This window comes from Panicum virgatum, chromosome 4K, assembly GCF_016808335.1.
Source record: "Panicum virgatum strain AP13 chromosome 4K, P.virgatum_v5, whole genome shotgun sequence".
NCBI classification, from domain to species: Eukaryota; Viridiplantae; Streptophyta; class Magnoliopsida; order Poales; family Poaceae; genus Panicum; species Panicum virgatum.
In genome coordinates this window covers 14,849,336-14,862,538 of record NC_053139.1, presented here as the reverse complement: position 1 = coordinate 14,862,538, position 13,203 = coordinate 14,849,336, and the positions used below count along the sequence as shown (strand labels likewise).

The 13,203-nt window shown below is 42.6% G+C and overlaps 2 pseudogenes; both read left to right on the top strand.

The window, feature by feature from the left end:
* Positions 1–411: 411 nt before the first annotated feature.
* Positions 412–1,617, top strand: LOC120701938 (annotated as a pseudogene).
* A 3,006-nt stretch (positions 1,618–4,623) lies between these two features.
* LOC120703278 lies at positions 4,624–11,465 on the top strand (annotated as a pseudogene).
* The last annotated feature ends 1,738 nt before the right edge of the window (positions 11,466–13,203 follow it).

Genomic DNA, 13,203 nt, shown 5'->3' with positions numbered 1-13,203 from the left:
GAAAAAGAAAATAGGAAAAAGAAAAGGGGAAGGAAAGAAGAGGGGGGGAGAGATCGTGTGCGCGCTAGCGAAATCCGCGGCGGCGATCGTGGCTGGTCGGCCACGCGCGCATTGTCGGGCGACACACAGCGCGTCGCGCGGAGTGGGAAAAAGAAGATGGGACGACAACCAAATTCAGGTGTCGGGACGGCGAAAATCGCCGGGAAGGGTTTCGAAAAAAATTAGGAGCCTCGGACGGAAGAGATGTCCTGAGCCCAACGACAGAAATTAATTTTGAAAATAATTTAGCGAGTGGTTTATCTGGTAAATTTTCCGGGATGTCACAGGCGGCGAGGCCGGCGGCGCCCCCACCGCCGACCGGGCGGTGGAGGAGGCCGGTTGGGCCAGGCTGGGGCGGGGGCGGCGACGGCCATGGCCATCGCCTTCTTCTCCATCTCCGTCGAGCTTCGGAGCCGGGGGCTTCGGGTTCGGGGTTGGGGTGGGTCCGGTGGGATTCTCCATTGCCGGACCTAGAGGAAAGGTCAGGGGAGGCAGGCCGGCCCTGCGGAGGTTGCGGACGCCAGGGCGGCGATGCCGGCGGCGGGGTCGCCGCCGGGCGGGCGGTGGAGGAGGCCGGTTGGGCCAGGCTGGGGCGGGGGCGACGACAGCCATGGCGGCGGCGGGAGGGGTAGGAGGAGGTCGCCGCGGGCGCAGTAGGGTCTCGGCGAGACCCTACCGCGCCGTGGCGGGGAGGCGGACCGTCTGGGCGGTGGCGGGGAGGAGCAAAAGTTGCGGAAGCTTTTTAGCTGGAGGTTGATAAAATACTCGAGATATAGATAACCCCTACATTTTTTATCCGATTACCGACGAGAACGAGCACAAGTGTTACATAAAATTCACTCTAAATTTCATATCCCAAAAGATGCCTTCTCCCCCAACGCTGAATCCGGCAAGGTGTACTCGAAACCACGGCGCTCATGACGGAGGAGATCCCCGAGGCCGTTGACGACTTCCGGCGCGCGGCGCGGAACGCCATCGCGGCCGGGTTTGACGGCGTGGAGATCCACGCCGACCGCACCGACGAGTACGGCGGCGGCCTCGAGAACCGGTGCCGCTTCGCGGTGGAGGTCGCCGGCGCCGTCGCCGGCGAGGTGGGCGCGAGCTGCGTCGGCATGAGGTTGTCACCGTTCACAGAGCTGATGTAATGCGTGGACTCCGACCCCGTGGCGCTCGGAAGCTACATGGTGCGGCAGCTCAACAAGCACGAGGGCTTCCTCTACTGCCACATGGTCGAGCCCCGGCTGTCCTACAATGGCATGTTTGCTGCCGATGATGACCGGTGGATTCCACACGGGTTGTTGCCGTTTCGGAAGATCTTCCACGGAACGTTCATCGCCGCTGGGGCTTATGACCTGGAGGAAGGCAACGAGGTAGGGGCCAGTGGCTAGTGGCTACACAGATCTCGTGGCTTACGGGAGGCTCTTTTTGGCTAACCCAGATCTGCCTAAAAGATTCGAGCTAGGTGCACCATTGAACAAGTATGACCGTTCCACCTTCTACACACAAGATCCTATCATTGGCTACACGGACTACCCATTCCTTGAGGATGATCATAATGAGTCAGCAGCTCATGCATAGTCATGCAGTTCAAGTACGTTTTAAAAAAAAACGAAAATAATTTGCATGATTCATGCAAGGCATATGGTTTATTTGTACTCAGGATTTTGTAGTATATACTTCCTCCATTCCAAATTGTAGGTCGTTTGACTTTTTTGACCTCAAATTTGACCACTCTTATTCAAAAAAATTATACAAACATAGTCAAATGTAAGTTATTATTGAAGAACTTGTATTGATAAAGTAAGGTACAACAAAAGAAGTGATATTTCGTATAAATTTTTGAATAAGATGACTCATCAAACTTAAGGTTGAAAAAGTCAAAATACCTATAATTTGGAACGAATGGAGTACTCTGTTTACTTCACTCTTTGCTATAGCTTGTGTAGAGAAAGAATGTATTGTCCGAGCTATTATATTAATAACAGAAATCATACTAAGAAGTGACTGTGACTGCTCCAACAAAGTGTAGTAGACAAAAAAAATCCAGTTTACACCCTCAAACTATTATAAAAGTCCAATTTGCAACTTTCAACTACAAAACATAATAAAAGAGACACTACAATTGTCAAAACAGGACAAATTTGACCTTTGGGCAGGTTTTCATTTAAAAAAATTGAAAATATTTAAGTTTAAACTAAAGAATCTATAAGGAATTTATTTTTATATTAAAAATATTTAAGTCTGTTTTACAGCTTTGAACTATCACAAAAGTCTAACTTTCAACCTCCAACTTTTATGTCTATTATTTTTGAATAACCAATATTCAAATAGAGCAACAATAGATAGGTTATATTTTTTTGAAAAATTTGTTAATAGTTTCAATTTTTTATTTAAAATGAATTAATTTTGATTTTTTTTTAAATTTAACTAGAATTTGTTTATTTTTTAAATGTAAAAGCACCTTGGAAAGAGGGTTCACCTTACCGTTTGCACCGTAGATTTTACCGTTTTTACTGTAGCGGTAACCGTTTTTTTTAACTTTTGTATTTTTAAATTTTGAATCGGAAAACACCGGTTATCGCTACCGGTAAGTGTTGCCGCCAAGTAGCGGTAACGGTAAAAATCACTGGTAACCGGCGATTTACTGCCGGTAAGGTGAACCCTGCTTGGAAACCACCCAAAGGGTCAAATTTGCCCGGTTTCAACAGTTGGTGGTCTATGTTATCCGGTTTTGTAGTTAAAAGTTAAAAATCAGACTTGTGCAATAGTTCGAGGGTGTAAACCAGACTTTCCCTTTTTCTAAATATGTAATCCATCTATTTGGCACTCTACCTATCATTATTTGGATCCAATTTTTTCGTGTTACTAGTATTAGTTTGCTTGTATTTATGCCAATTATTTTTAATAAATAAGATTAAAATAGAGTAACAACAAAAGCTTACATTTTATAAAAAAATTAGTACTAAGTTTATATTTCTTGGCTCTAAAATGAATTATTTTTAATTTGTAAGATCTAACCAGAATTTGTAATTTTTTTAGTAAATCCAAACTATCTTTAAAACTATCCAAAGAGACAGATTTATCCAATTTTGATAGTTGGATGGTCTATATTATTCGATTTTATAGGTTAAAGTTGAAAATCAGATTTCTGTGATAGTTTCAACGTGTAAATTGGTTTTTTAGAAAAGAAAATGCCAACGCTAAAGGGCTACGAGTCTTTTTTTTTAGGATAAGGGGCTACGAGTCTTGGTATCAGATGGATAGATAAAAAACACTACGATGTCAGATCAAGCAAATGTTTGACTTCTACTCCATTGCATTAGTGGTTTTTTTCGAAGAAAATACAGGCGCACTTTGAGTATGTCTTGGTTGCATACAGTGGCGGAGGACAGATGAGAATTTAGGTATGGCACAGTTAGACTAATGAAGTCAATTGCTACAGTATAGTGCTTATGCTAATGCTAAAAGAATTCACACCAACGTTGAACATGTATTGTCCTCAAAATTTGAGGTATGGCGGCAGCCATACCCTGCCCTACCGAGCGCTCCGCCACTGGTTGCATAACCAAACTACCTGTCAGGCTGACTTCAACAGAGAGGGCATAAGCATTTTTGCCTCTCCGATCGTCACTGTTCACGTGAGGAAACTCCTCCAACAGAGAAGGCAAACGTGGAAGGTAGATTGTCTTGCATCGCCTCTCTCCTTGAACGCATCCGCAGGGGCGCCTCGGGGTCCCAACCACCCCGCCTTCACGCCGCGGCTCGGAACGGAAGGAGGAGCCACCGTCCACCGTCCCCACCACCATGGCCGCCCCGTCCGCCGCTGCTAGACCTCCGCGGGCAAAGGACCCGCGCTCGAGGCTGCCGCGGAGCTCGACCGGTGGCGCGCAGATCCGAGCCCGAGCTCGGCCATGGCCTCCGCCGCGCGCGGATCCAGCGCCGTGCGGGCCTCCGCCAAGACAGAGAGGGGGAGGAGGGGAGGGAGGGCGCGGAGGTGGCTGTCGCGCCATGGCCTTCACGCGGCGGAGGGAGCAGCAGAGGCCGTCGGGGAGGAGGGGCGCGGTGGCGGAGGGAGAGAGGAGCGAGGGAGGCCGGAGGCCCCCTGGAGCTCCCCGCCCGCGGCGGGATGGGGCGCAGGCCGCGTGCGGGATGGGGAGGAGGGGGCGGCGGCGAGCTCCAGGGGGAGGGAGCAGAGGAGGTGCGGCGCGGGGGAGGGGCGGAGAGGTAGATTTTTTGCTTGAGCTGTTGGAGATCAGTTTTTTAGCAACCGTGATGCAATTCCTGTGCGCGAGGCAAACCCACTTATGCCTCTCTCATTTTGCATTGGCTTGTGGGAGTCAGCCTCACCATTGAAAATTTCTCTCTCCTCTAGCCAGCTAAAATATCTATTCAATATTCAGACCATGCTGCTGCACACTGTTTGATTATTTCCAACCTGTAGCAATTACTGAGTGGTTTTATATTTTTTATCCGATTACCGATGAGAACGAGCACAAGTGCTTCATAAAATTCACTCGAATTTCGTCTCCCAAAAGATGCCTTCTGCCTGTTCAATATTTGGAGCAGTGTGTGTCTGTGTGAGGGAGCAGTTGACTCACTGACTGCCGCCGCTCTGCCGCACACTCGCCACGCCACTCTGAGAGGCTCCTACTCTCGTCCTCTCCCCCAACCCGCCGGCCGCCGCCGCCCGCGCGATCGCGACGCGACGGCAGCGATGCATCCCCACGCCGCGGGCGGCGCCGGGAAGGCGACCGCGCCGTACGGGTCCTGGGAGTCGCCGATCAGCGCCGCCGCCGTCTCCGCCGCCGGGAGGACCGCCGAGGGGCTCGCCGTCGCCGGCGACGGCCGGCTCGTCTGGGTCGAGACGCGCCCCGAGGAAGGAGGGTGCGCCCAGCCACCCGCTCCCCGTTTCCACGGCGACCGCTCCGAGATTTTAGAACTCAGCGTTGTGCTTTTCCCATTTCGTCGCCAGGCGCGCGGTCCTCGTGAAGGAACCGGCGGAGCCAGGCGGCAAGGCTCGGGATGTGACGCCGCAGGGGTTCGCGGTGCGCTCCCTCGCGCAGGAGTACGGCGGTGGCGCATTCGCCGTGCAAGGGGACGTTGTTGTCTTCTCTAACTACAGCGACCAGCGTCTGTACAAGCAAACAATCGGAGGTAAGGAGCTGAACCTACGTTTAACGGAGACCATTTTCCTTCTTGATACTCTAACCATTACTCCCATCGTACTTCGAAGCTTTGTCTTGTACTCTTGTCACCGTTGGCCACCTAATTCCGAATATACATGCCACTCTGTCACCCCGAGCGTCAAACCCAGAATGCGGTCTGCATCTGTCTGTATTATGCATCAGTGAACGCTTGTGCCCTTGATTCATGTGTTATGAGAATGCTGAAGGGAGGCTGAAGGCAAAACATGATGCGTGTTTGGTGTACAAGCCAGGCAACGTCTACCATCTGCATTTGTGGAGGCACTAACTAAACTTGCCCAGGCAATTATACAAAAAGTTCTCTTTATAAGCTTTCTTCCGCTGTTAACCTGAGAAGCATCGTGTTGGGATCTTTATGTATTAGCGAAATTGTACACACAATGGTTGAATCTCCATGCTTTTGGGGATTCAAATGAACATTCATAAAATAGAACTGTCTGGCTTTGGTACTTTTTTCATGAACTGTTGTCTAATTTGATTTGAAAAGTTTGATTTTACGAACCTGTTTGGTTTGAAGTCATGACTTCAAATAAAGGGGTGTCACTGTATTCTCCAAAGTCCGAGCTCATGTCTTAACAAATCGTAATCTTAATCTTTCAAGACCATTTCCTTGTTGGTTTCAGATAACTCGCCACTACCGTTGACACCAGATTATGCCGGATCAGTAGTACGCTATGCTGATGGTGTCTTTGATCCTCACTTCCATCGTTTTATAACTATAATGGAAGGTGACTTTTCCTATTTCATGTATCATGTCAAAATGCTTCTTTGCTTACAGTTATTAGTTAATATTTAAAAAAATGACTTTTACTGCAGATCATCGCCACAGTAGCTCAAATCCCATCACTACAATTGCTGCTGTAAGAATAAGTGGTCCAGATATCAAAGGTAAAGAACCCTTATGTTACCTAGTGCTGTAATCTGTTCCTAAGATCTTTAGGCTTATTTCTAAACTTTACATCTTTCTTTGCATCAGAACCTACTATGCTTGTCAATGGCAATGACTTCTATGCCTTCCCACGTGTTGATCCAACTAAGAAACGTATGGCATGGATCGAGTGGAGTAACCCGAACATGTCATGGGATAAATCACAACTGTGGGTTGGATATTTCGATGAGAAAGGGTAATATATCATTCTTTTTTTAGGTCAAATTACTCCCCTCAAGTATAGCCAAAGTCCATATAACCACCAGAACTATTTTTCAGTTCAATTTACTCCCAAAACTATGTTAATTGGTTCAATTTAACCCTTAATAAGATTTGTCCCTTTTTTTCTCCAAGCTCAAGTGGAGTTTTAAATTTAAACTCTACAGGGTGACACTGGACATCATAAATTATTTAAAAAAAATATTTAATGATTTTTTGTACGCTTTTGTATCCCAAGTATTAATTTATTATTAGACATCCTAGGTTATCAAAATAATTGAGAAAAATTCATATTGTACTTTTTTAACATATGTTGTGATGTTCCCTATCACCTCGCAAATTTTTAACTCAAATCTCTACTTGAGTGTAGTGAAACAAAAAAGACAAATCTTGTTAAGGGGTAAACTGGACCAGTTGATCTAGTTGTGGGAGTAAATTGAACCAAAAAGTAGTTTAGGGGGTCATGCATACTTTGGTCATCTTTGAGGGAAGTAATTTGGACTTTTTCCCATATCATTGCATCTTTGTGTTTTCACTTCTTTTTAATGGAAGAAAGATATTTTCTACACATATATACTTGTAACTCCAACAGCTACTGGGGTCCTTTTTTTCATTAACTGAAAGGTATCACTAGATCTTGAGCATGAAGTCTTTTATGCCTACTAGTAACATATACTGAGGATTTGTCTATATTTCCTATCACCGTCACTCTAGAGTTGTAATTGGGCCAGAGGAAAGAATTATCTTTTATACTTTATGTAATCTAGCTATTGTCTCGGTACATGGGCTATTGTAACATCATATGTATTTGGCTTTGGATCTGATGATCAGTTCTACAGGTTATTCATCTGTTCCACTACAATTTTATTTTTTATAAAAGTGATTAATGTTAGAGTTGCTTGTTGCCTCAAGTATGCATGAAGGTTTCAGGACCCTCTCCCAAGATTTACAAATTTATTGCAGTGCTTATTATGTGTAGTGAGGTACAAAAACGAATCTGTGTTGCTGGTGGAGACCCAACACTAGTAGAATCTCCTACTGAACCCAAGTGGTCTTCAAAAGGTATATGCAATTAGATCCTGATTTTTTCCCTTAGTTTTACATGCATTGTAATTGTTATAATTCAAGGACACGAATAGGAAATTTTCTGCATGTTAAAATTATTCACTAGGTTTTTGGTTTCACTAGAATAAATGCAAACTATATTTTAAAATCTCACTTAATTTAACCAACTTTTTTCTAGGGGAGCTGTTCTTCATAACCGATCGACGGAGTGGGTTTTGGAATATTTATAAATGGGTATAATTTTCTATGGCACCTATATTTGTTTCTATTGAGTTGCCTATTGATCTGATTGCACTCCTGGGTTGGCAAATGTGTATCTTTCTGTATTGCCGTGGGGCACATCAGTCTATTTCCCTGCAACAACCATACTGGGTGTTCTATATGTACCACTTGTACCAACTTTTTCACAGTGATTCCTTTATATAAGAAATAGCAATGTGTATCTTTCACAGGAACAGTTGTTATTTTTGGCAATTCCATGTAGCCAGCAGTTGTTATTTGTGTTGATAGCCTACTCTCTCTAATAAGGAGGGAGCTAACAAAAACAATATTATGAACTCAAATTGTCATTTTTGACAATTATCCTCTCTTTTTTTTGTCTCGTATCTATAACGAATCAACGGGACGTTAACTTGATGCTCTGGCTCCAAGAAATTGAAACTGTTCAACAGCAAGTTAGACCTGTCCATGACAGTTAATGGCTCAACACCTTCAGCTAGTTTACACCAAAAACTTGATCATTACATTAACAAAGCAAACAACAGAATTGTTTATGCCACTATTCCTGTTATCAAATTTATGTGCTGATTTGTATATGACAGGATGAGCAGAGCAATGTGGTAACAACACTGTATTCACTCGATGCTGAATTTTCCAAGCCCATGTGGATTTTTGGTGTCAGCTCCTATGATTTCCTTGGAAAAGACGACTCAAGTTACAAAATCATTTGCTGTTACAGGTTTTCACATTTTCTGATAGTTGGACTTTATGCATTTCAGAAGAATCAGCATACTTTCTTTTTAATCCAGGCAGAATGGAAAGTCATACGTTGGTGTGCTTGACCATGATTCAGATTCTTTTTCAAACATTGACATCCCCTTCTCTTCTGTAAATAACATTGTAAGTACAGTATCTGATGAGTTACCTTAATAACTAATTGAAGTGTGATAATTCATCATTTTGTAGGATTAGGTACTTAATGCTCAAACTTATTAATGTGATTATGCTGATCTTAAAGCTTGCTGCTTTGCTAGGTGTCTGGAGGTGGATCCTTCTACATCGAAGGTGCATCTGCTAGTCTTCCAGTATCGATAGCAAAGGTTCACGTAACTGCTTAATTTATGGTTCTCTCATATCCTCTTGTCAGCTATTAACATTAAATCCTGCATTGTACATTTTAGCTTTATCCTTTGTTTTCCCACCAGGTGACACTTGATGAAAAGAGAACTATGGCAACTGATTTCTCTATAGTTTGGTCCTCCTCAGAGGATGTTGCAAAATTTAAATCCTACTTCAGCTTTCCTGAATTTGTGGAGTTTCCAACTGTAATCCCTGGTCAGCATGCATATGCTTATTTCTATGCTCCATATAATGATATATTCCAAGGTTCATCAGACGAAAAGCCTCCGCTACTGGTCAGGACCCATGGTATTCAATTATATCGTTTCTTGCCCTTTTGTATTGGAGTTATTCTAAATGTCATCATGTTCGCAGCTTCGTGTTAGGTACTTAGTTTGTTTGAAAAAAAAATGTTGGATTTCACATACAAATTGTCTGTCAGTATATAACGGTTACAAATATTTGCTCATTACTTCAGTTTTTTCCTTTATTTGAGCAAAGTGTCTGTTAATTCAGTCTTTTCTTTTACATAAGCTGCCAGTGCACTCTGATGATAAAGGTGCATAGCATGGTCCAAACTAACTTGATTTACCAACTCCATGAATTAAGGATAGTAAATTAATCTTTTGCTTCAATTTCTTGGCAAAGCATCAGAGTAAAAAAAAAATTCTTAGCATTATTGTAATTTCTTTTTACCTCTTAATGTTTAGGTGGACCTACAGATGAAGCACGGGGTCCTGGATCTTACTGTGCAGTACTGGACAAGCCGAGGATGGGCATTTGTTGATGTTAACTATGGGGGAAGCTCAGGTCTTTGGCCCTTTTTTTTTGTCTCGACTTATATATCTAATAAAGAACTCCATGTTATTTGTACTTCCAGATCTGAAGCATTTATTATTCAATGTTGAATGTACATCCTCTTATTTAGAAGCACCTTAATCTGTTTGTAATCAAAGAATTTGGTGTTGATAGTTATTGATGTTCCTTCACTTTCTTGAAGGCTATGGGAGAGAATTCCGAGAGAGGCTTTTAGGGCAATGGGGTGTTGTTGATGTAAATGATTGCTGCAGTTGTGCTGCATTCCTGGTATGGCTTGTTCGAACTGACAAGCCCAATTTGTTAAATTTTGTAGAGGCTGTACTCAGCATTTGCAGTGGCTACTAAGAATATATGTTGAACATGCTTATACCGTGGTGATTATTAAGGTGGAAACCGGAAGAGTGGATGGACAACGGCTTTGTGTAACAGGAGAGTCTGCTGGTGGATTCACAACTTTAGCTTGTCTTGCTTTCCGACAGACCTTCAAGGCTGGTTCATCTTTATTTGGGGCAAGTTTTGATTCTCATAAGTTTTTCTTTCTTTTGGTTTGAGCTTTTATTTTTTGATAATATTTGGGTTGAGCTTAATACCAGCTGAGAGCTTATACATGCGGGCTATGCTATGTTTACAAGCAGATAGCTGACTTAGCTTCATTGAGGGCAGGAATGCACAAGTTTGAAGCATACTATATTGATAACCTTGTGGGTAAGAACTTTGCACTCGCCTATACTGGAAACTGAATATCCATTTTTCTTGGTTTCTATTAACAGCATTACTGTTCCTCCAACTTTCAGGGAATAAACAAGCTTACTTCGAGAGATCGCCAATAAACTTTGTTGACAAATTTTCATGTCCAGTTATTTTATTTCAAGGATTGGAAGATACAGTAAGGCTACAAGCTTACAAGACCTGAACTTACATAGTGGAGATTTGCTAACCTAAGTCGAGTTTCAGAACATGCTTGCAAATACCTAACTATATTAATAACATTTATGGAATGTGTTGGTTATGCCTCAATGCAGATAGAGATGAACATTAACATCCACTTAATGCAGCATCTAGATATGAACAAATTCCAAACTGTCAATCAGAATCTGCTAGAAATAACTTGCCAGTTTGCCTGTCTTCTCCATTCTTACCACGTCCATTCAGCTACTGTTTTCAGTATCTTACTTTCCTTTCAATCTTTCACCTATATGATCTTCAGGTCGTATCACCAGATCAGGCAACGAAAATATACAAGGCGATAAAGGACAAAGGTCTTCCAGTTGCTTTGGTTGAGTATGAAGGGGAACAACACGGTTTCCGCAAGGTCTATGATTACTCTCTACCCACCACACCTTCTATGTCACATCGAGTCTGAGCAGTAAAACACTGAGGTGGTCGACAGAATTGAGTATTTAGTTTACTGTGAAACACTATCTGCGGTTGTTCTCTATAAAGTCAAACTTTTAAATTATTAGGATAAACTCAAATTTTACCGTGCATAAGAGATAGCTCATACCTCACATGTATTCCTTGGAACAGGCTGAGAACATCAAATTCACCCTGGAGCAGGAGATGCTGTTCTTCGCAAGATTAGTGGGGAAATTCAAGGTGGCTGATGACATTACTCCAATCAAGATTGAAAACTTTGACTAGCCCTTGTTGTAAACGTTTTTTTATGGCAGCAATCTGCATTTTGTTTACCCACCATCAACTGCTGAACTAGTCAGCTTTTAGATGAAACTCTGCAGCCTGCAATTCCTACATGTTCTTCGACTGAACCGAACGTTTAGGCTGAGTCTACGAGACCATGACTATGGGCAATAAGCCAATGATGGAACAATCTTTCGTTAGCTATTTCTTGATGATGTTGGTCTGTCTTCATACCCCTCCACTTAAGATGAAAACGGACGGACAAAATCTCGTCCCGTCCTGGCAGTATTTCTATATTTATTCCGTCTGTTTCCGTATTCGTACGGAAATGGGATGGGAAGAGAGAAGGGGTGTATCCCGCTCATATTTGTGGGATTCCGTTTTTAGCTGGGATGATCCCGTATTTATATAGTAAAAATTTAATTGGCGCACAATATATTCTTTCTTGTTTCTCAACATCAATCGGTGTACTTCACGATTTAATCATAGGAAACATGAAACATTGATCATATTTTTAGCAAAATAGCTTGCGCAAAAGAGTGTATAGTGTTATATTCAAGGAAAAAGTCAATTTTTGACCATCCAATTCTAGCCTCAATCCAAAACCGGATATCTTTGGCCATCCAAATATCAAAACTGTTCAAATTTGACCATCGGGTTGTTTTGGTGGGTGGTTTTAATTTTTTTATTTACAATTAAGTTCTTAGATCTTAAAATGATTATTACTTTTTGCCCGTACCTCCGATTTAGGTCATTCGTGCAGTCACGCATTCATAACGGTGAGCTTTATCTTTTAAAATATTCTTCATACTATTTTATCACTATTTGTTATATTATTCTTATATTATTGTGTAAAAACAACAATATAAGAAAAATAAAATAAACAATTATAAAAAAATTTTAAATGACAAAGCTCATCGTTACGAATGTATGACCACAAGAATCACTTAAATCAGAGATACGAGAAAAAATAGTAATCATTTTAAGATCCGAGGACTATTTTATTTATAGTTTAGTCCTTGGATCTTAAAATGATTACTATTTTTTTCTCGTATCTTCAATTTAAGTGATTCTTGTGGTCATGTGTTCGTAACAATGATCTTTATCTTTTAAAATGTTGTTCATATTATTTTGTAGTTGTTTGTTTTACTTTTCTTATATTGTTGTTTTTACACAACAATATAAGAATAACATAACAAATAGTGATAAAATAGTATAAAAAATATTTTAAAAGATAAAGCTCACCATTACAAACGCGTGACCACAGGAATGACCTAAATCGGAGGTACGGGCAAAAAGTAATAATCAATAGTGATTAAATAATAATGTATTCCAGTAAATTTTCCGGTTCCTGCCCGTTTCCGTAACCCGTATATCTTTTTTCGCTCCCGTTCCCGGCTATTCCACCCAATTCCCGTTTTCTGTAATAAAATAGAGAAATAGAAATGGTTAAGGGGTTTTCCGGTCCTTTTCCCCGTCCGTTTTCATCTCTACCGCTCCGACAAACCAAACAACAGGGCCTCTCTATAAAGCGCACATTTATTTTCGCAAAAAAAGAAAAAATCCCCGCACGTTTATTGTCCTAGCTGATTCATGGGACGGGGGGCTTCTCTATGAGAGGAAAGGTCATGCAGTAAACTTTAATTTCCTCGCGTTCAGCCTCATCCGACAGCTTCGCTCTCCTGGTGATTTTGTTACTTCGTGCAGTGTGCACGAGGCGATTGGGCCGCCTTGTTCATGGCCTTGGGGTGGTGCTCGAGTTGGAATTGATCGATGCTTTGGCTGCATGAAGATTGGATAATGTTCGGCCGTGGTCTCGATGGCCTTGCTTCCGTCCGCGGGCTCGAGTAGGCACACGGAGGTTCAGACATGCCCGGCGGCGAACATGGCGAGACTCTTCCAACAGCTCTAACCGGTGGTGGGACGCGGCCGGCGACCAGTACACCGTGAGCG